The 21,894-nt window shown below is 47.8% G+C and overlaps 2 protein-coding genes and 1 long non-coding RNA gene across 9 annotated transcripts in view; 2 read left to right on the top strand and 1 right to left on the bottom strand.

Moving 5' to 3' along the window:
• Positions 1–1,592, bottom strand: part of Tmc5 (transmembrane channel like 5) — a 77,437-nt gene extending 75,845 nt beyond the window's left edge. Inside the window, exon 1 of the mRNA XM_010610067.3 lies at positions 1,393–1,592. The gene's annotated coding sequence lies outside the window, so the exon portion shown is untranslated. The remainder of the gene's footprint in view (positions 1–1,392) is intronic.
• LOC104852429 overlaps positions 1–13,811 on the top strand; it is a 24,936-nt gene extending 11,125 nt beyond the window's left edge. The window contains exons 1-8 of one of the 6 annotated variants that reach the window (XR_004515249.1): positions 1,548–1,615; positions 2,883–2,968; positions 7,277–7,374; positions 9,072–9,155; positions 10,023–10,109; positions 11,960–12,012; positions 13,007–13,217; positions 13,320–13,811. This is a non-coding gene — a long non-coding RNA (uncharacterized LOC104852429). The other 5 variants (XR_004515248.1, XR_777493.2, XR_777494.2 and 2 more) reach the window with 5 other exon arrangements.
• A 5,110-nt stretch (positions 13,812–18,921) lies between these two features.
• Tmc7 (transmembrane channel like 7) overlaps positions 18,922–21,894 on the top strand; it is a 56,507-nt gene continuing 53,534 nt past the window's right edge. The window contains exon 1 of one of the 2 annotated variants that reach the window (XR_004515247.1): positions 18,922–18,988. The gene's annotated coding sequence lies outside the window, so the exon portion shown is untranslated. Of the gene's footprint in view, positions 18,989–21,422; positions 21,459–21,894 lie in introns of those variants that run through there. The other variant, XM_033758752.1, reaches the window with a different exon arrangement.

Genomic DNA, 21,894 nt, shown 5'->3' with positions numbered 1-21,894 from the left:
AAAAGTGAGACAAGACCTGTCATGTAAAGGTACAAGATCCCAGTAATGAATGTAACTGTACTGTCTACCTAGAATGTACCAATAAATTCAATTTTAAAAAAATACCACAGGTAGCAGAATTTGTTCAAGCATTTATAAAAAATATGGAAATACAGGACCAGGGATTTAGCTCAGTGGCTCCACCGCTGAGGACCCAAAAGCACAAGGACCCAAGTTCAATCCCTGGTACCCCCCAGAAAATATGGAAATGTTATTCTTCCCCTATTAATTTCTTCAAAAAAAGGACAATGCCCGATAATTCCAGCAGCTGGGGTTTATCTCTGGGGACATCGGACCTTAGCAATAACATAATCATCTCTTGAAAACCTTGTTCTGGGAAATCTTGGCACAGACATTCACCAAGTGACCCACTGAAGTTTGAAGAGGATGTTTATGCATTCCACCTGATACTGTCTCGTGGGGAGAGGACTTTTCCTGCTCAGACATGGCTATAAGCTCCTCCATCTCCACTAACACCTCTTCCTCTCTCCAGTGCAGAAGGAATCTAGTCAGATAAATAATAAACACCGGAAGCACCACTTACAATGTATGTGTGTCGGATTCACCACCTTCAAACACCTTAGCAACTGCATCTTCAAGCCACCGCACGGAGTTTGCATTTTATGATGAGTACGCTGAAGCCGGAGAGGTGAACTAATTCCATCCAGCCAAGGTCAGGAGGGGAATGAGCAGCAGACTCCCCTGTCTTAGCCTCCAGACCCTGAACTTTGATCACAGCCTTCAGCAACATCAGTGTTACCAGGGGAGGAAGAGCAAGACAAGGAGGTGAGGGAGTTGGAGGCAGCACTGACTGAATGCAGTCTTCTGGCTCTGCTATCCTGCATGGGGGGAGCTCTCAGCCTCTGTTCAGATAAAGAAGCCACTGCCAGACAGGCACAGCGGCCCCCCGCGTCTCGTAGTCAGGGCCTGGGAAAGCTGGAATTCCCACTTCAGCCAACAACGCACGCTTCCTCCCTCCAGTGTCCTTCCTCTGACGAATATTTACCATCCTTCTGCAGCAGCAAAAAGCCACAGAACAGCGCCTGCGTCTGTCCTCCCGTCCGGAGCGCACCCCAGTGTCTCTGTGACCCCCACCTGCGTCTCTGTCTTGTCTGCCCTCAGTCCTGCGGAACTATCCTGATAGGCCGGCTCTCTCGACCCTCCAGTCAGACCAGGGGACACACAGCAGACACCCCCCCCCCGCCCACGAATGTCATTGTTCCGGCCTCTGCCTGGGTCCCCCATAAACACTGCGCGTTAGTGGCTTGGTCCTTCGTTTGCTACTCGGTTGTTACCCAGCTCCTGGGAAGACAGATTGTTTACCCAGAGTTTTTATTTCCCCCAGGCTCTCACCTGTTAACGCGCAGGTCTGTCTGCACCCTCGATGTCACTGCTGCAGCTGTGCCCAAGGCCCCCACGCGCCGGGTTTGCAAACATAAAGCCTGACTTGGCCTCCAGAGAGTGCGTTTCTTCCTGAAGCCGATTCTGCCTTCCAGTCATTGTGCTGTCATCAGCGCAATAAAGAAGAGCAAAGTTCTTTTCAGAGGTCATTGTATTTCTCAGGCACCATAAGGAAGTAAGTACTTAGGTCCCGTCCCGCCCTGGAAGACGGTCTAAAATCATGAATCCAGCAAGCCCTTCCCAGCAGACACCCCCATCCGGGCCGCTTGTTCTGCAGCAATGTCCTGAGGATGGCATTATTCCTGCAATTTGACTCTGAAGTTAGGATTATACAGTAAGTGGCAGACAGGCATGGGGGAAACCAGCCCACATTCCAAGGCCGGCTGGCTGAGATTCAAATTCGGAACCTCCCAGGGCCTGTCTCCCCCTCTGATCTGGGAGGACTGAACCCTACCTGTCAGATCGAGTGTCGGCAGGGTGACACCCTCTGTCCTCAGAGAAAGAAAGTGCTGTCCTAGTGCTCAGATCACTTCCAGCCACCTGGGGCTGCAGTTTCCAGGGGAAACCCCACCTGCTGCGATGCCAGTCCGCCCCACAGGGTTTTCTGTGGAAAGAAAGAAGTCCATAATCCAGGGCTGGGTAAGATTTCTACATATTTTTTCAAGCGCCAGAACAAGTTGCTTTTTTCCATGGCATCTGAATCTTTGTGGGATTCACTCAAAGAAGAGCTGGACCAGGCTCGGCTGGAAAGAGCTCCCCAGGTCCGAAAGCAGCAGAGCAGGGCCTGCTGGGAGTGGCTTTGCTCCTGCCAGCAGGGAACACTGCAAACAGGACACAAAGTAGCAACCCTGGGGAGCCTCTGGAAGATCATCCAGAGTCTAGGAAAACTAGGATTCCATTGTTTTTGAGAGGTGGGGTACCAAGGATGGAACTCGGGTCTTTGCGCTCACAAGTCAGGCGGCAGAACCACTGAGCTAAATCCCCAGCCCTGCAATTCCGTTTTTGTTTTGAGTGTATCCTCCAGGAAGTGATCCTCAGCTGGAAGGTTCACTGCTCTTTGTCCGGAGACCGTACACAGGAATCAGGTCTCCCTAATCTTCCTGCTTCTTGATACTTTTCGAGATGTGTTGTACAGATTATTAGTAGATTTATAAGCTACCTAAGCGATAAACTAAAACTGAAATGCTGGTTGAAGGGTTATTGCCACATGGCTGGTCAGGGATTTTGAATTGTAGGAATTTAGTACTGAAAATTTCTTTCACTTCTGACGTACTTCCCTCTTTTGACTATGTGTAGTTAAATGTGTATGAGACTAGAATTTATAGCCCTTTTTTGTTTGTTTTATTCTGTTCTGTTTTTTTGTTTATGGTACTGGGGGTTCAACCCAAGGTCTTCGTACTGAGCTGCACCCCCAGCCTTTTTTATTTTTTATTTTGAGACAGGGTCTCGCTAAGTTTCCCAGGCGGGGCTTGAACACTCCAAAACAGGACTTCCCAGTGCTGCTTCAGAAAGCAACAAGAACGACAGAGTAAGTGTGTTCAGAGCGAGAGGTAGGATCGTGAGGGGGCTTAATGGCCGTGTCTTTTACTGTAATACATTTTTAATTAAGAAAACGATTTTTTTATCACATCTCATGCATGACACTCTAAACAGCGATTACCAACGGGTGATGGGGTAGCAGAGTTTTTCACCCGTGTGAGTACATTTATTTCTAAATAAACACTAAGAATAAACTACATATGTATGCTGTTTGGGGTTGGATGAAACAATAGGAAGGGTAAATGATGAAGCTCTGTATCTGGGGTCACTGGGAATTCAGGAGGGGGTGGGGAGCTTTCTGAATGCAGCATGTGCTGGGGCCCCGGACACAAGAGGCAGGGATCTCACAGGGTGGCTGGTGAGGGTGCCGGGGGTGAAGGGTGGGGGCTCAAACAAGGATGGTGAGGGAAGTAGGAAGAAATGGACACAGGTAAGAGAAGAAAGGACAGCTCCGTGTCCTTGGGCGGTTATTAGTTTCCCTGACCTGCCTCAGTTTCCTCAGCTGTGACATGGAGATAATTATGTTTAAAAATGGGCATTTATCGTTACCTTGTTCCTCTCCCTATATATGTGTTGATTGCATTGAGTCTTCATAGCAGCCCTGAGTTAGACACTGCTAACAATCACTCCAGTTTACAGATGAGGCACCTGAAGAACAGAGAGGTTAAGCAGCTTGGCCCAAGGTCGCACAGCTAGAAAGTGACCAGAGCAGGATTTGAACCCAGGCAATACGGCTCTGGAGCCTAAGTGCTAAAGCTCATAGAGCTGGGGCCTCAGCACTATGCCCGGCACGCAGAACAGATGTTAATGACGATGGTTATGTTAAGAGGCGAGGCGCCCTCCCTGAGTCCGGGCCCATTAGAGGATGTGCCATACCCTAGCCAGGCAGCATGGTGCCCTTCCGATCCTGTGCCAGCTTTGCTGTCCTCAGAAACTGCCCTGGGAACACCAAGGGCAGCACTCGCCCTACCAGGAAGCTGGCAGCTGGGCAGCCCCGGTAGAGACAGGGCAGGGAGGCGCCTTACTGACCCCCCAGGGTTTCCCCACATGGCTGCTGACCCAGGCGGGCGGTGGCAGGGGTGGCAAGTCAGGGCAGCACGGTCGCAGGCAGCGGGTGCTCCTCCGTGCCAGGCCCTGCTCGCCGAGTCCAGGTTTCTGCTCTGGCAGCCCGAGGAGGCCCTGTTTCCTTCCCACCCTCTGAGGCATGAGTGAGGGCCTTCAAGGCCACTGCCACAGGCCCTACGGGCTTGGAGGTGACATTTGGACACAGGCGGCTCCTGGAGAGTCTTGGTGACCTGGATAGGCAGTGGGATGCAAGGTTTGCCTGGGGGCGTCTCTTCCACTTTCAGGGGTGAACAGGAGCATCGTGGCTCAGAAGGCCCCCCCTTAATTTAGCCCCTACAAGAACCCCGATGGGGTAGATACCATTACCGTGTCCACTTTACAGATGAGGAAACGGAGGCCCAGGTAACCCTTGTCACCTTCCTCCTGCTAGGAGGGGACGGGACCAGCATTGTAAGCAAAAGACCACAGACTCTGTGGTGAACAGATCTGGGTTCGAATGCTGTCTTCTCTACTGACTGCCTGTGAGACCCGGGGCAGTTTGTCTGACCTCTTCTCCAGCAACCTGGCCAGTGGTCATTGCTGTGAGGGGCAGAAGTCAAGTGTGCGCCTTACTCGGTCCACAAGTTTTTACTTAGCATCTGGCCTGGCCGGGGATGCCTCTACCATAAAAGCAGAAAAGAATCCAGGCCTGGTAGAGGCACCCACGTGTGTTGATTGACTTCACGAATCCTCAAACAACCCCGTGGGCTAAGTACTATTATTGCATCTGTTTCACTGATAAGGAAACAGTCTTGAGAGCAGTGTAACTACAGTGCTCCTTCTAGGGTGCAGTGGGACTGGGACTGGACCATCTGTCTTTAGACTTTGGAGTCTGATTTCCTAGGTTCGAATCCTGCCATTCCCATTTCATTGCTGTGGGCCAATTACTTGAGGTGTCTGAGCTGCAGTCTCCTGACGGGTGAAATGGGACAGGAGGCCCCTAGGCAGGGCCTTATCCCATGGGAAATAGCACTTACCATTTAGGAAGCGCTGTCCATGTCCTGGGCACAGCGTGCTTGACCCTGCGCCCTGCAGGTGGTGCACTGTCTTCAAGCCCGTTCCTGCCTACCAGGGCCACAGGGCCACAGGCCAGAGCGCTGCCCCCCCAGAACCTTCACCAGCTGCACCAGAAGAGAAACGCAAAGCAGCCTATGATTACCACTACTCAGAGCCTCAAGAGTGCGAGATGTTGCTGGCCTGCAATCCCATCCCTTTCAGAGGCCGAGGCAGGAGGATTGCAAATTCCAGTCCAGCCTGGGCAATTTAGACTTACCAGACCCTGCCTCAAAACAGTGGATAGCAAAGGCTGAGAATGTAGCTCAGTGTGAAGGCTCTAGGTTCAATTCTCAGTGCAGGCACACACACACACAATTTGAAAGCGCCTCCTATTACCTGCCCACTATCAAAAGAGCAGAAAGTAAGGGGAAGTGGGGACACTGCACTGCTGTGGCGATGTAAAAGAGGGGCGACCGCTGTGGGAAACAGGGAGGTGCTTCAAAAAGTTAAACACAGAACCCCCATATGCCCGCTGTCCTGGGGTGAACCCCAAAATGCAAAGCAGAATCTGAAAATGATATCTGCACACTGGTGCTCTTTGTGACATTATCCACCGTGACCAAGAGTTGTAGGCACCCCAGATGCCCACCTGCAGACACACACAAGAACACGTGGCCTGTCCTTACAGCAGAACAGGGCACAGTCTTTAAAAGGCAGGAAATTCTTCAGTTGCTGGAACAGATGATCCTCAAGGATACCGTATGATGGAAATAACCCAGGCACAAAAGGGCAGATACGATATGACTCTACTCATACGAAGTACTAAAGCAGCCACACTTCACAGAAAGACACAAGATGGCGCACAAGTGTAATTCCACCTACTCAGGAGGCTGAGACAGGAGGATCACAAATTCAAGGCCAGGCTGGGCAACCTCGTGAGACCCTGTCTCAAGGTAAAAATAAAATCATGGAAAGAGAAAATGAAAAGATGACTGCTAGCTAGGCATGGTGGCTGGTGGCACACGCCTGTAATCCCAGCACTCGGGAGGCTGAGGCAGGAGGATTGCCTTGAGTTTGAGTCCAGCCTCTTCTATAGAGTGAGTTCAAGGCCAGCCTGAGTTATAGAGCTGGACCCTGTCTCAAAAACAAAGCCAAAGAAAAGACAGATGTCTGCCAAAAGCCTGGGGGAGGAAGGAGAGAGGCAAGTGTTTAATGGGTACAGAGTTCTAGACATCTGCTGCGTAACAGTGTCAATATACTTCCCATTGCTCACCTGTACCCTTAAAAATGATTAAGCAGGAAATGTAATGTTTTACAGCAATTTTAAAAGTGTGCAGTGACAGGGTTGAGATGTAGCTCAATGGCACAGCATGAGGCCCCAGTTCCCATCCCCAACATGAAAAAAAAAATAGTACAAGAATACAGATGTGATCGTGAGTTTGAAGCCAAGAAGGAACATGTGGTGCCATAGGAATTTATCATAGAGAGGATTTCCTGGGTTTCAGAAAAGTGTTCTCCAAGGCAGTGAGGCTTCAGCAAACATCCACAAAAGGGGAGTGGCCATGCAAAGGCCCTGGGGCAGCAGGTCACATGGCGAGTCTGAATTCACTTTTCTCCCTAGATGAACCTTCCTGCTTTGTGAACTGATAAAATGGTGACAATAGCAGTCACTATATACTGTGAAGTAATTCAAGCACTGAATTCATTAACACAGTAGTGAAGTATAGAGTCTGAAGTCAGACTACTCGGGTTCCTATTCCAGGGCTATGCCCTTTCTGGCGTCATAATCTTGCCCATTTCTTCATCTGAACAATGGAGACAACAACAGGCCCTCTCTCCTGGGTGTGGTGAGGCTCTCATGAGTAGCATACAGAATGCCTTGTGCACACAGCACCTACCACGCCGTTAGGGCTGTAAAAGCACTTGTTCAGTAAACCAGATTTAATCACAAACTAATAACTGGCAGATGTGTTGCAGAAAAGACCCCAACTTCCTCCCATCCCTGTAGGCAAGCGGACCCTTTCGCAGTGTGACCTTATCGTTGCAATCCTGAGGTGCAGGTGGCTCCCGAGGGTCCCTCTCTCCTCTCCTTCCCCCTTCGGGACGGGACAGCACCAATTCTCCCTGCAGCTCCCCCTCAGAGATTGTAGAGAAAACCTTGCTCTCGCTCTGTTTTTACTCCTCACTTTTGTTATAGGAAAAAAATCCCACTGCGATGGTGAGGCAACCCTGTACTTCCAACACCCTGGGAAGCTGAGGCAGGAGGATCAGAAGTTTGAGCCAGTCTGGAAGCAGGTAATTCGTGTTCATTAAAGCATTTTTTTGAGTGGCCCCTGGCTCGGCCCAAATTTCTTCGTGGAACCTGCTAGAGAAAGACTGGGAAGGGTATTAAAGGTGGCGACTCCATGTCGCGAAGGGGATTTGACTCAGCGCTTTGCGGGGGGGAAAAAGAGTAGAAGTGAAAAATCCATAGCAACCAGAGGGCGGGCTCTCTGGGGGCTGAGCAGAGCTGTGACCAGGCCCCAGAGCACCGATTATAACCGAGACACAGTTTATCCTGCCATCTCCCTGGAGGGCGCTGTGTAGGCACAGCAGGGACGTCTCTGGGAAAGCACCCGCCACGCCTGGCGGGCTGTAACCCACGCCGCTGCTCACTCACGCCCTCTGGTGGCCACCTCCGCGATCTCTCCAGAGGTAACGGAGACGGCCGCTACCTGGGCTAAGCCAGCGTGGAGGGAAAAGGGGCTCCCCTAGACTGAGGAGGAGCTGCAGCGCTTGGGATGCTGAGGCAGGACATTTTTATTTTTATCACTGTGACATTGGAAACAAACACAAGTTAGACAGTATACATTTCTGTAAAGTTTGAACAAGAATTATTATGGTCATAAATCCAAAGCGGCTTTAAAAGGCAATATCCCAGTAAAGACTGCAGGTGACTCCGAAGAACACCCCAGATTGAAGATGGAAAGACTATTATTACCTCAAAAGCCATGACGGCATCACACTATGAAACTCCAGTCCTGTGGCCCAATAGTAACAAAAGCTAACCTTGTAAGGCATTCGCTGTATACAGCGCACTGGTCTGGAATTCATTTGTTCCATACGTTCCTGTCCATATTTTGGCGGGGTGGTTCTGGGGAGTGAATCCAGCACGTTTATACTGAGCTGCACCCTCAGATCTTCATTTTTTAAAATTTTGAGACAGGGTCTTGCTAAGTTGCTCAAGCTGGACTTGAACTTACGATCCTCCCACCTCGGCCTCCCAGAGTGCTGAGACTACAGGCCTGCACCCCTGTGCCTGGCTCGTAGTAATACCTTTAATCCCTACAGCAGCCCTTTAAGCAAGGTGCTGGAGGCAGCCAGCCCTCAAAATAGCCCTTAAGGGTTCCGGCTCCCTGGTATTCGTGCTTCTGTGTATTTCTCTCCTCCCTGGAGAGGGTGGACCTGGGTAACTGATAGGATTGTGCAGAAATAATGGTACATACAGGGTTTCCCTCTTGGCTGAGGTTTCATTTACGCATGGTCAATTATGTTCCAAAAATATCAGAAGCAAACTGTTCTGAGTTAGCACAAGACAATCTCCTGCTACCCTGCTGTTTATGCTGAGGGTGTGAATCACCCCTCTGTTCCATGTCCATGCCTGCTGCTTCCCCGGGGGCACCCTGGCCCCCAGAGCTTGTGCCCAAGTAACCCTCCTTTTACCTAACAAGGCCCCAAGGCACAGCAGAGGCAACACTGCAGATTTCATTATAGATGAACCATGAGCTGTTGGTAATCTCTGATCGCACTTAATTTGTAAACTAGACTTTACCCCAGGCGTGAGTGTATCACACGGTCTTCTGTGTGGGACTCGGCACTAACCATGGCCTCAGGCATGTGCTGGGGGCTGCTAACGTGTCCCCGTGGATCCCTATCTACAGGATAAGGGGCTCTGGCTCCTGAGAGGCTCTGCCACTGTGTGTTTTTCTTCCTCCCTGTGCTTCTCACTTCAGAAGAAGCCAGGCTCTGTAATGTGAGGACAGCAGAACAGCAGCGTGACCAGGGAGCCAGAAGCAGATGGCCCAGCTACCCTGCAGGTGAATTCTCCTCCCACAGGAACTGGAAGAGATAACAACTTCGTATCTGTTATTTCTGGACGCTACATTTTGGGTATATGTAGCCCACACTGGCCTTGAACTCACGGCAGTCCTCCCGCCTCAGCCTCCTCAGTGCTGATAAGTGAGTGCCACCACACCTGGCCATTGTGGTATTTTCATGCCTGCCTGCAACATGTTTTGATCACAGCCATAAGTTGCAGCAGAGCAGAACAGCTCAGTGTCACAGCTGCGTGCCACTGCTCAGAGGCATGGCTAAGTGTTACAGCTCAGTGTGGCAGCTCCAGGTCACAGCTCTCATTCTTTGAAGACTCAAGAATTTGATGGTCAGTGGAGGAGGTGGAGAAAAACTTTTTATTACAACAGCAAGCCCCAGTGGGCTTAGAGGAGTCTGAGCTTCTACCAGAAGTGAGAGCCTCCTTATATAGGGATCTATAGGGCAGGCAAGCATGCTCACTGAAGCAGGGGGCGGAAACATTCTTGACGCAATACCTTGTGAGCATGCTCACTGAAGTGGGGAGGCGGAGTTACAGAACATTCCTGAGAGGGGGTGGAGCTTAACAGAATCTTCTTGTGAGGGGGCAGAGATTAGCGGAACGTTCCTGAAAAGTCACACAGTTCAGGCAGCTACAAACCATTTTGATACATTGGGCAGGAGCCCAGCAATACAAACTTAACACTTCCAAAACAAAACATTCTGTGGAAAAAAAAATGGAGTCAAGGCAAGGGCCTGGCTTATTGTATAGCTGTTCTCTGTCACATCCTCCGCTTGCCCTATTTTACACTTCCTCCCTTCCCTTAAGTCCCCTCCTCTTGTCTAATAGTCTCCTTTCCGCTTTTATTTTTTAGATTTTTACTTATTAGAGAAAATGTGATACTTGTCTGACTCACTTCAGTTAACACAATGATCTCCAGTTCCATCCATTTCTCCTGCAGGTGACATAGTTTTGTTCTTCTTTATGACTGAATACTACTCCATTGTGTATAGATCACATTATATAATATATTATTATATTCATCCCCTGATGGGCACCCAGGCGGTTCCATACCTTGGCCATGGTGAATCGTTAGATCCCCTTCTCCTAAAGTTTCTACCACCTTTCAGTAGCATCAAGAGGGAAACCAAACCTTCAACCCAAGAGCCAATGGGGAGCCATTCCAGATCCAATCACAGCAACAGGGAGACTGAGACACAGCTCGACCACTCTGGGAGCTGTGAATCGCCAGTCACAGCCTGAGTAGCCTGTCCAGAGGCGGTGCGGTGAGGCGCAGTGCCGACGACAGGGTGCCATAGGGCGCGGGGGCGACAGACCTTTCCTCCTGTCCCCTTCCATCTGTTCCTCCCATGGCCCCAAATGCCCCTTGGTGGACTTCTAGCTTTGTTGCTGCAGAGTGCTTATGGCCAGGATGTGTCCGTGTCATGTCCTAATTGGCTCTGAGTGCTGGAAGCAGGCTCAGTGTGAGGCTGCCAGGTATGGTCCTGGATGCTGTGGTCTGCAGGAGGGCCGCCATCTTGTTCTTCAGTGAGGAGCGGGGCCCTGCTCTTTGTGCAAGAAGGAAAATACATTTTAAGGTTACATTCTGTCCAACCCGTGAGGGATGCATTTAAATATTTAAATCCCACTTCTAGTCCTGTATGGTGGCACATGTCTGTAATCCCACGACTCTGGGAGGCTGAGGCGGGAGACTTACGAGTTGAGCCCAGTCGGGGCAGTTTAGCAGCTTAGTAGACTGTCTTGAAACAGTTACGTTTGATGAAAGCATTCAGTCCAGACACGTAGGCCGTGCAGAAGTATAGGTAGAGTGGATTGCAAAGTAGATGTAAAGTTATACCTCCAAGTACGCACAAGGAAGGCACCTGTACGGAGTGTGAGTTTGGAAACTTTCTTACACACCCAAGAGTCACTTCTAGAACTCAGGACTAGGATAATTATGATGCTTAGCAACATTTTACTTAGAAGTTACTTTGGAATTGGGCGGTGTCTTCCTGTCCTCCTCACCAAGGCAGGAGAGTCTTACAGAACGTTTCCCATTCCTGCCACGGCCGGGGATAGACGGCCAGATGTCTGTGACTGTGAGGTGTCCCTGTGCTCCGGGGGATGGCTTTGGGTCTGAGATTTAAGAAATGATTTGCAATGCATCATACATCGAAGTCTTCCTTTACTTAGCTGGCAACACACACCATTTTGGACACCCCCTTTGTCCCTCTGACCCGACCCGCTAATGTCTCATCACCTGTCTAACAGGAGTAGAGGTTGAAGTCGCCATTGCAGATGGCTAAGCCACCTGTTCAGTAAATTGATTAGCGGTTGTTTTTAAAAATTAACATTTAATGAAGCAGGAGCCCAGGGCTCTACAGCTTCCTGGTGTCTGCACAAAAGGCTGGGGGATTGATTTCCCATCCCTGTTGCAGAAAGGGCTGCTAGGCCTTTGTGTCCTGCCCGCTGGCTTCTGGGCTCGTACAGCCCCTGGGGGACTCCTGGTCTTTGTTAGGGCCAGCTCCTGGCAGGCAGGGAGCTAAGTGAGATCCTCCCAGAGCGGGGAGATGGGGAGGGAATGGAAGGTCTGCGCTCAGGAGCAGGGTGGAATGGTCCATGGCTGGTGTCGGTGTGGGGTCCAGGGGGTCCTGAGCCAGGGAGGAGATGTGTTTCAGGTGGGTCAGCGCTGTCGCTGTCTCCGAGGCCCCTGGGAGGGGACACACCCAAGTGCGGGAGTGGGACGGGGCCAGAATGTAGGGGAAACCAAAAGAAACAAAAGAAAAACCTGCCAACTTTATTTAACCCCAGGTTTACAGAACGCACAGGAGCATCTGGATGGAACAAAGGCCCACGGACCCAGGGTGAGTGCTCCATTTTTATGCTCAGATTCGGTGAAGACTGACCGCCATGGAGAAGTAAGATTGGACCAAGACCAGCTTGGGGTGAGAGCCCCAGGTCGGGGGGGGGGCTCCCCAGTGCTGAAAAGAGGCCGGTAGTAGTAGTGTTTCATAGGCAGAGGACAGGATTACATCCCTTCACGGTCAAGGCAGGGTTAACACCACTAAAAAAGGAGCTCCCGGTAAAGACACCCTGCTCTCCTTGGGCCTTTAGACAATGGCAAGAAACCAAACCTTTGGAGTCAGATACATTCAGTCCTCGCAGGGTCCTGACCCATTTTTCTCTCAAAGAGATGTATAGGCCTCTTTGTCATCTTCTTATGTAAAGATAAAAGCTTTCTGGGCTAGAGGAGCAGGACTTTGTGGAAACTGCAACTGCAAACATAATTGTAAACTCAGTACAGGAGCCCCTGGGAGATCTGCAGAGTGCTAAGTGATCCAGGAGAAGGACATCTTTAGATCATCACAAACCTCAGAAAAGCATCACAAAGCCTCATCAAAAGCCCCCGTCCCTCTTCCTGACCCTGCAGTTTCTCTCTTGGACACTGGCCAGCTGCCACCCTTGGCAGTGAACCCCATGTAAATAAACACTTGTCTTTTCTACACCCTTGTCTATCGGGAAAACCTACTGGCCCACTTGTATGTGCTGTAAAGAACTGTCTGACCTGATCTACGGGCACACAGGGCAGGTCAGAGAATCAGTCCTCAGCCAGCTCCTGAACAGAAAAGCAGGGCGAGAGGAGAGCGACATTTTCAGGCTTTATGTCTGGCTTCATGGAGATGAGTTCTTGTTCTTGTGATCCACACTCTACTTGCTGTGGCTGCTTGGGAGACCACGAAGGCAAGAGCCAGGAGGGCGGGAGAGGGGCAGAGAGAGCCTGCCCCTGAGGCCTTCGCTCTGGGTACTGTAAGGGCACTGCGAAACGAAGCTTTAAAGGTTGGATTGTTTTTCTCTTAGAGATAAGCGACCCCTCGAAACTTCCTCCTGCTGAGCGCATGAGAACCCCCTCCCAGCCCCAAAGAAGTGACAGAATGCCCAGATGCGAACGCCTGGCTGCCAGACGAGCTGAGGATGGCCGGAAGTAACACAGCAAGCCTGGAAATCTCACGTCTCTCTGTGCTCCACACCCTGCTTCCATGCTCTGAGAGGCCGTTGCCCACCGTACATGGTGAGTTGGTGAGATGGTGATGTGAGGCACGTGGGGCGCTCCATCTCGGAGCTAGCTCGGAATAGATCCTTTCTCCTTTTTTACCAAACCATGTGACCTCAGGCTAGCCAATGGCAAGGAAGTGAACTGGACTGCGTGAACCCGATTGGCTGCCAACAGAACCATTGCCTGCGCCCCAGCAACCCTCAGCAACTGAAACAGCAGCTCTGGGCAGACTGAGTTTGAGGACAGCCTTGGCTATATCAAAAGTTCCGGGTTGGCCTGGACTGCATAAGAGAAGAAACTTCGTGAGCTTTGTGAGTGACCTTTTGTTGGTGGCAGAGAGTGTCCCGAACTGGAACTGGGGTGGGCCTCCTCTGACCTCAGACGCATTTGCCTTTGTCTGACTTACCTTGAAATTTGCCTCCCTTTGCCCCAAATAAAGAAGTGTCATCTTTAAACACCACGAAGCAATCTAGATCCAAGAAAGGGCAATTTCCTCCGCCTTCCTCTGTTACTTTTCATACACCTAACACCTTCTCTCCACCATAAAATCTAGGCAGAGCTGGGCATGTTAACACACACCTGCAATCCCAGTAATCTTGAAGGCTAAGGCAAGAGGATCATAAGTTCAAGCCCAGCCTGGGCAATTTAGCAATTTAGTAAAACACTGTCTAAAAACCAATCATACATATATATATGGCTGGGGGGTGTAGCTCAGTGCAAAGGCCGTGGCTTCAGTCCTCAGTGCCGAAAAAATAAAATAGCTAGATGTGGTGGTATCACAGGCAGCTAAGTTAGACAGAAATTAATATACAATCAGAGAGGGACTGGGCTCTCAAGTAAGTCAGTGAAGAATAAAGACATCAGAACTGTGGCTGGAGGTGCATCTGAAGAAGGCCAGGCCTCTGAGTCTCCCTGAGGGATACACAGTAACTAGACATTATTCTGTAATTATTACCTGGCGCAGTAAAGTCCCCATAGCCCTCAGCCAGGTAGATACCAGCGCACCTGGACACATCCTTTCTCCAGTGTGTCTGTTTTTTTCCACGTAACCCTGCTGCACAGTTGGTTTCCCAGTTCGATCAATATTAGCTCAGTAGCTGTATTTGTAATCCTATAGGTTGGCTATAGTTTGATCCATGTTGTACCCATGTTGTGACTTTTTGTTTTGTTTTGATGAAAACTTTTTAAAAATTAATAAATTTTATTGGCACATTTAAAGTATAAAATGTAATGACATTCATCATTGGAAATTTGCACCTTTACACAATCCATCTTGGTTCTTATTTTTTCCTCATTCCCCTGTCTTCCCTTCAACCTTTCCACCCCTCCCTGTCTCCAAAGACTTTGTTTCCATTTTTTCTTTTTCTCATGTTAATTCCATCCCCATTTTTCTTTTCCCCTCCCCTTCCCATTTCCCCTTCCCCTTTGCCCCTTTTCTTCCTATTTCACATTATCTATTCTACCTTTTAGTCCTTATTTACTCACACTAGAGAAACTATTTGGTATTTACACATATGCGTCCTATTTATTTCACTTAAGAGTATCACCTCATTATGCATCCATTTAGCTATAAATACTTCACAGACTGTGAAAAAACAATCCAAAATTCATTTGGAACAACAAGAGACCTAGCAAGAGACCTCTTTATTGCCTAGCAAAAGCAGTGCTAGGCAATAAAGACAAGGTAGGAGATATCACAATCCCCAGCTTGAAACTATACTACAAAGCCACTGTGATAAAAACAGCATGGTACTGGCAAGGAACAGACCTGAGGACCAGTAGAACAGATTAGAAGATGCAGAAACAACTTCGGACACACTCAGCCACCTCATCTTCTACAAAGGAGCCAAATATCCTCCCTGGAGGAAAGATAGCTGCTTTAATAAATGGTGCTAGAAAAACTGGGTTTCAATTTGCCAAAGATTAAAGCTAGACCTATCTCTCTCACCATGCACTAAACTAAAATAAAAATAGATTAAAGATCTAAATATTAAAACAGAAACACTAAACCGGCTGGAAGAGAGGTTAGGTAGAACTCCTAAAGACATTGATGTAGGAAAAGATTTTAGGAACAGAACCTCAGTTGCCCATGAACTAGCGCAAACAACCAACAAGTGGGATCTCTTCTTATTAAAAATCTTCTGCCCAGCAAGAGAAACAATCAATAGTGTGAAGAGACAACCCACAATGTGGGAAAATTTTTTCACCAGCTCTTCCTCAGACAAAGATCTACTACCCACTTTGTGACTTTGCTGTATAGATTACCTCTGACAAAAGGCCTCAGCAACCCATTCAGGGCCCCTCTTATCTCTCAGGAGCTAAATCTTTCCTATGCTTAAACTCACTCCAATGTCCCTTGGAATTTATTTTTTTATTTTAATTTATAGATGAACTCAGCACATCTGACATTTAACAGGTTGGGAGTTGTATTTCTCCTGTATTGGTGGCACATACCTGTAATCTCAGCATTCAGGAGGCTGAGGCAGGAGAATCACCATGAGTTCAATGGTAGCCTGGGCTACATAGTGAGTTTAAGCTCAATTTGAGCTATATGATGCATATTGAACCATCCTTGCATCCTGGGATGATAATTGGTCATCTTTTTGATGACTTGTTGCATTCTGTTTGCCAGTATCTGGTTGAGGATTTGGGCATCTGTATTTATTAGAAATATTCTCTACAGCTCTCGTTTTTGGTCCCTTAGGCTTTGAAATTAGGGTAATAGTAGCTTCCAGGAATGTCTTTGGGAGTACTCCTTCCCCTTCAGTTTCATTAAGAGCTTGAGGTATATTGGTATTAGAGCTTCCCTGATGGATTTGTTTGTTTGTTTGTTTAAGAATTCAGCAGTGAATCCATCTGGACCTGGGTTTTTCTTAGGTTTTTCTGTTTTACTGCTTAGATTTCATTGCCTGTTATTGGGTTATTTTAGGTTTTAAAATCTTGATTCAGTTTTGGCACTTCATATGTGTCTAGGAATCTCTTCATTCCTTCTGAATTCTCCAGTTTATTGGGATACAAGTTTGCAAAGTAGTTGTTAATAATCTTTTTTGCTGTTGCTGTTTTTGTTGTTTTTGAGACAGGGTTTCCCTGTGTAGCTCAGGCTGGCCTTAAACTCACTATGTAGCCCATGTTATCCTAGAACTCACAGCAATCCTCCTGCCTCAGCCTTCCAAGTGCTGAGATTACAAGTGTGTACCACCGTGCCTGGCAATCATCTTTCTGATTTTGGCAGTGCCCATTGGGATATCACCTTTTTCCTTTCTAATTGCATTTCTTTTCTCCCATTTTTTTTTTTTGTAAGATTGGCTAAGGGTTGTTCTATTTTGTTTATTCTTTTGAAGAACTCTTTGATCCATTAATTCTTTGTAAATTTTTTTTGTTTCAATTTCATTGATTTCTGCTCTGATCTTTATAATTGCTTTGCTTGTACCAGCTTTGGGTTTCATCTTGTTTTTCTAGGACCTTGAAGCCCATTGTTGGGTTATGTATGTGGGCTTTCTCTGTTCTTGTGATGTGAGCATTCGGCTATAAACATCCCCTCCAGTGTGGAATGTGTTCTGGCTGACCTCCCTGGGGAAATCTACCACAGCCCTGAGGGCCGAGGCTGCAGTTGGTTAACTGGCAATGCCTTCAGAAAGGAAAAAATATACGTATTCAAAGGCCGTGGGGAGGATGGCACAGACATCTGCCCCGCTGTCATCAACAGTGCCCAGCTGAACACAGGGATGGAATTGTGGGGACTGTGGTGATGATGAGGATAATAGTGGCATCCCAGACCTGGTGCCCCCTGAACCAGACAACTGCCTGCTGGTCCCCAGCCCAGCCCAGGGAGATAGTAACAGAGATGGGTGGGAGACATCTGTGAGACTGACTTTGACCAGGGATCATTGACCGGACTGGCGTCTGCCTGGAGAATGCGGAGATCACCATGACTGACTTCAGGGCCTACCAGACAGTGGTCCTGGATCCGGAGTGATACCCTAATCGACCCCGGCTGGGTGGGCCTGAAAGTAGGGCATGGAGACTGTACAGACTGTGCACAGCAATCCTGGCCTGGCTGTGGGGTACACGGCTTTAAATGGAGTCGAAGGGGCCTTCTGTGTAAACACCCAGACGATGACTATGCAGGCTTTATCTTTGGTTGCCAAGATGGCTCCAGTTCCTACGTGCTCATGTGGAAGCAGACAGAGCAGACTTATTGGCAAGCCACACCTTTCAGAGCTGTGGCAGAGCCTGGCATTCAGCTCAAGGCTGTGAAGTCCAAGACGGGTCCCGGGGAACAACTCCGGAACTCTGTGGCACACAGGGGATACTAGTGACCAGGTCAGACTCCTGTGAAAGGACAAGGTGTCCTACCACCAGTTCCTGCAGCACAGGCCCCAGGTGGGCTATTTCAGGGTAGGATTTTCGGAAGGCTCTGAGTTGGTGGCTGACTCAGGAGTCACCATAGACACCACCATGCGGGGAGGCTGACTTGGCGTGTTCTGCTTCTCTCAAGAAAATATCATTTGGTCCAACCTCAAGTATCGCTGTGAGGACACCATTCCTGAGGACTTCCAAGTGTTTCCAACCCAGCGTTTTGATCACTTGGATAATTAAATGGAGGAAGCAATCTGTGTACTGCTTTTTCAAACACAAAAACAATGTATTTTTAAACTTCCTACAATTTCCTTATATACAGTGTGGCTTTCTTTTACCAGCCCAAACATATTAGAACCTTTGGTATGAATGTGGAAATGAGGAATCATTTCTAATAATAAAAAAAAGGCAATGGGGGACAGTTGCAAACATCAAAGAGTACCTGTGAATCAAACCTACCAGAATAAGCAGAGCCTTAGACATTATGAAAGAAGGTTCTTCTGCACCACCACCTAAAAGCAAAAGCCTCTTCCACCAGGTGAAATGATTGGACTTCGTCTGACCTTAGCATCCCAAATTCACGGTCGTTATTTGAACGGCCCCTCCGAATTCCCTGAGTACCCCTGGGGAGTGTATCACCCCAGGTCCAGAATCACTGCTATCAGTTATTTTGCAGATGTCAAAACTGTGAACTTGGTGGATGGAATGGTTTGTTTGTGCCCGTACAGCCAGTTCCTAGTGGGGTAAAGTTATTATTACTGCTTGTAACTGACAAAGCTTAATAATTCAGCGTCTTTGTGTTTACCTACTAAGAGTTTGATGCAGCGGCAGAGTACAGGTATCCTATAATATGTTTCAAATTAATAAATTCCAATTCTCAGTTATGAACATAGCTTTCTAGAAAAGTTGAAAAATGCAGAAAAGTGATAAGAAAAAGGGCTACTGTTATAATCTAGAAGTAACTGCTCGTGCCTGGGTGGTGGTGATCTCATTTACATACAGACGTGCACAGGCGTGTGCACATGTTTTTACTAAAGTTGGATTGTATACTTTCTATCTCTCAGATTTCTTTTTTGTTAATCCCATTGTGAGCAGTTTTTCATGTCATTATGTGAATCCTTGGATAATATTAAGAGTTGCCTGGTATGCTATGAAATGGATGCTGCATAATTTATCCAACTGACTTTTTGTAGTGGGACAGTCTTCTTTTGTTTGTTTAAGGTTTTAGAGCTTGAACAGTGCGGAGAAGAATATTATCAGGATCCCAAGAACAGACTTGGGTGTCAGACTTACTGGGAAAATCTCAGCTCTACCACTGGCGAGTTGTGTGACTGTGGGGAGGGACATTTGGACTCCAGGCCTCATTTTCCTCACCTGTACAATGAGAGCATGCTGGTCCCTACCTCGTGGGATCACTGTAGGACTAAGTAAGTTAATCCTCTTACAGTGCATAGAATATGTTGAGACTCTCAAAAATACTCCACCACCATCATCATCAGCGCCATTTAAACTCTTTTACTAGGGATCAAACTCAAGGATGCTCTACACTGAACTACATGTCCAGTCCTATTCACTGACTCATGGGACAGGATCTCGCTAAACTGCCCAGGCACGATTTAGATGTGCAGTCTCTCCCTGCTTGAGGCTCCTTCAGTTCTGGGATTGCAGGCATGCACGGCCAAGCCTGAGCTATCATCTTCCTTTTTAGTCTTTTAATTCATAGGCAGACATTATATTTTTCTGAAGATAAATCCCTAAGAAGAAAATGATCAGGCTAATGTAATTCTAGGACCGGGCCAGGGATTTAGCTTAGCGATTTCGCTGCCTGCCTTGCAAGCAGAAGGGCCTGAGTTTGATCCCTGGTAAACAAACAAACAAGTAAATAAATAGAAATTCTAGGACATCCAGTTAGTGTCAGGAGACTTAGAAAATGGGTTGGTGTGTGTTAGTCAGCTTTCTGTTGCAGAAACAAATTACTGAGAGCAAAGGTTTAAGGAGTAAAGGTTTAAGCTGAACATGGTGGCGTACATCTGTATCTCTAGCTATGTGGGAAGCTGAGGCAGGAGGATTACAAGTTCCAGCCCAACCTGGGACACTTTTCTTTAATTGATTTTACTGGTACCTTTTACATATACATAATGATCACATTCATCATAGGGAATCTGTATGGTGTACATAATATATCTTTTTTAAAAAAATTAGTTTTATCATTACATTTTAGGTGTAGAATATAATGACATCCATCACTGGAAATTTGTACCTTTTACACAGTATATCTTGGTTCATATTTTTTCCCCATTCGCCTGCCCTCCCTTTGACCCCTCCATCTCTCCCTATTTGCCAAGACTTCGGTTCCATTTTTGCCTTTCCCTTATTAATTCCATCCCCTTCTTTCCTTTCCCCCACTCCTTCCACTTCCCCTTCCTGTTTCACATTATCTATTCTACCTTTTGATCCTTATTTATGCTTTGTTTCTCACACCAGAGAAACTGTTCAGTATTTACATATGTGTGTCCTACTTATTTTACATAAGAGTATGGCCTCAATGGGATCCATTTAGCTATATCTCTAATTTCTTATTCTTTATGGCTGAGTAGTACTTCATTATATGTTTTTTAAAATCACATTTTCTTTATCCAGTCTCCAGTAGGTGGGCAATTAGGCTGTTTCCAAGTTTTAGCTATTATAAATGGTGCCTCTGTGAACATGGGTGTGTGTATATATCACTGTGGTACGATTCTTTTAATTCTCCTGGGAAGATACCCACTAGGGAATAGCTGGGTCAAATGGGACCTACCTTTAACCCTTGCTTGCTTTTGTGTGTGACCCTGACATCCAGGTTAGGGTGCACTGCTTCCCAGGCTCTGGCAGGCCCTTCAGGGAACGGCTGTCCTGACAGATCTGAGGCCTGAGTTTTGGTTTGACAGCCGCATTTTACAGGGGAGAAGACGGGTGGAGAGAGGTTGTGGCACGTGGCCCAGTGCACTCAGGAAAGAGTTAAAAACTTGCTTCTTTTCAGTGATCTTACCCTTTGTCATGATGAAAACAGCCTTTATTTTGAGACAGGCAATTACTAAACAAACAAAACCATCTTCTAATTTAGATGTTTTAAATTTACAGAAAAATGTTGAGGATGGTACAGTTTTTTCCACACCCCACACCTGTTTCCTCTATTAACATCTTCCCCCATGTTTCTCACAATTAATGAATCATTATTAATAAATGATTCCTAATTATACTTTGTTTAGATTTCTGTAGTTTTTCCTTAATGCATTTTAATTTCTCTTTAAGAATCCTATCTACAATGCAGTATCTTCGTTCTCCTCATGCTGCTTCTCTTGGTTGGAAGTTTCTCAGATTTTTGTTGTTGCTGTTATTCCCTTGGCATTTTTTTCTCCCCACCTTGGGGGATTGAAGTAGAACCTTCACTCTGAGCTACATTTTCTTATGATCTTTAAAATTTTTGTCATAGGGTCTCCCTGATGTCCCATATTGCCCAGGCTGGATTTGAATTTGCAATCCTCCTGTGTCAGCCTCCTGAGTGCTGGGACGTCAGGATCGGACCACCGTGCCCCATGACCTTGACGGTTTTGAGAGTACTGCTGAGGTGTTACGTAGAATGGTCCTCCATTGGCGCTTATCTGCCTTTTATTTCATTTTTATGACGAGACTGGGACTCTGGGTCTGGGGGAGGGGATGACCGCAGTGTGAGCTGCCACCCCCCGTCACTGCATCACCTGCTCCGGAAAGGAAGGCGTTGCAGCTTCTGTCCCTTGCCTAGCTCCTTTGGAAGCCTGATGTGCAGCTGCGTTTGAGGGGGAGGAGTCGCTGCCCTCTCCTTGAAGTATCTACATAAGAGGGTTAGAATTCTGCACAGTATTACCCACATCCTCCCAGGTGCATATTTATTTTATGTAATCACGTCTTTAATAGTTGGTAATTACTTTTAGTTTTTTAGAAGACGGGATCTTGCTATATTACCCAGCAAGCGCTACTCCTCTCTTGGCCCCCTGGGTGGCTGGGACTCCAGGTGTGCGCCACCTGTATAATTCCTTTAAGGTTTAAAATTGCTCACGGACAGATGGGTGGTGGTGGAGATGAAACGTGGATGTGATGTAAATTTTGACAGACGGACGTTGTATGTTGTGAAAATCCTTCCTCCGCCTAGGCTGCCCTCCCACTGCTGGTGGCCAGCTCCTTGGACACGCCAAGAAGCCCGAATACAGTTACAGTAACTGTCTTAGTTGCGGTCAGGACAGGTGGCCCTCGGTCCCCAGCGATCCCAGGGCCCCGCCCCGCAATGTGGGCGGGGCCTCCCGGCGCCCCGCCCCGG

This window comes from Fukomys damarensis, unplaced genomic scaffold (genome assembly GCF_012274545.1).
Source record: "Fukomys damarensis isolate Sample0158 unplaced genomic scaffold, DMR_v1.0_HiC HiC_scaffold_34, whole genome shotgun sequence".
NCBI classification, from domain to species: Eukaryota; Metazoa; Chordata; class Mammalia; order Rodentia; family Bathyergidae; genus Fukomys; species Fukomys damarensis.
Note: the sequence above shows the minus strand (reverse complement) of the source record. Positions and strands in the feature narration are given on the sequence as shown.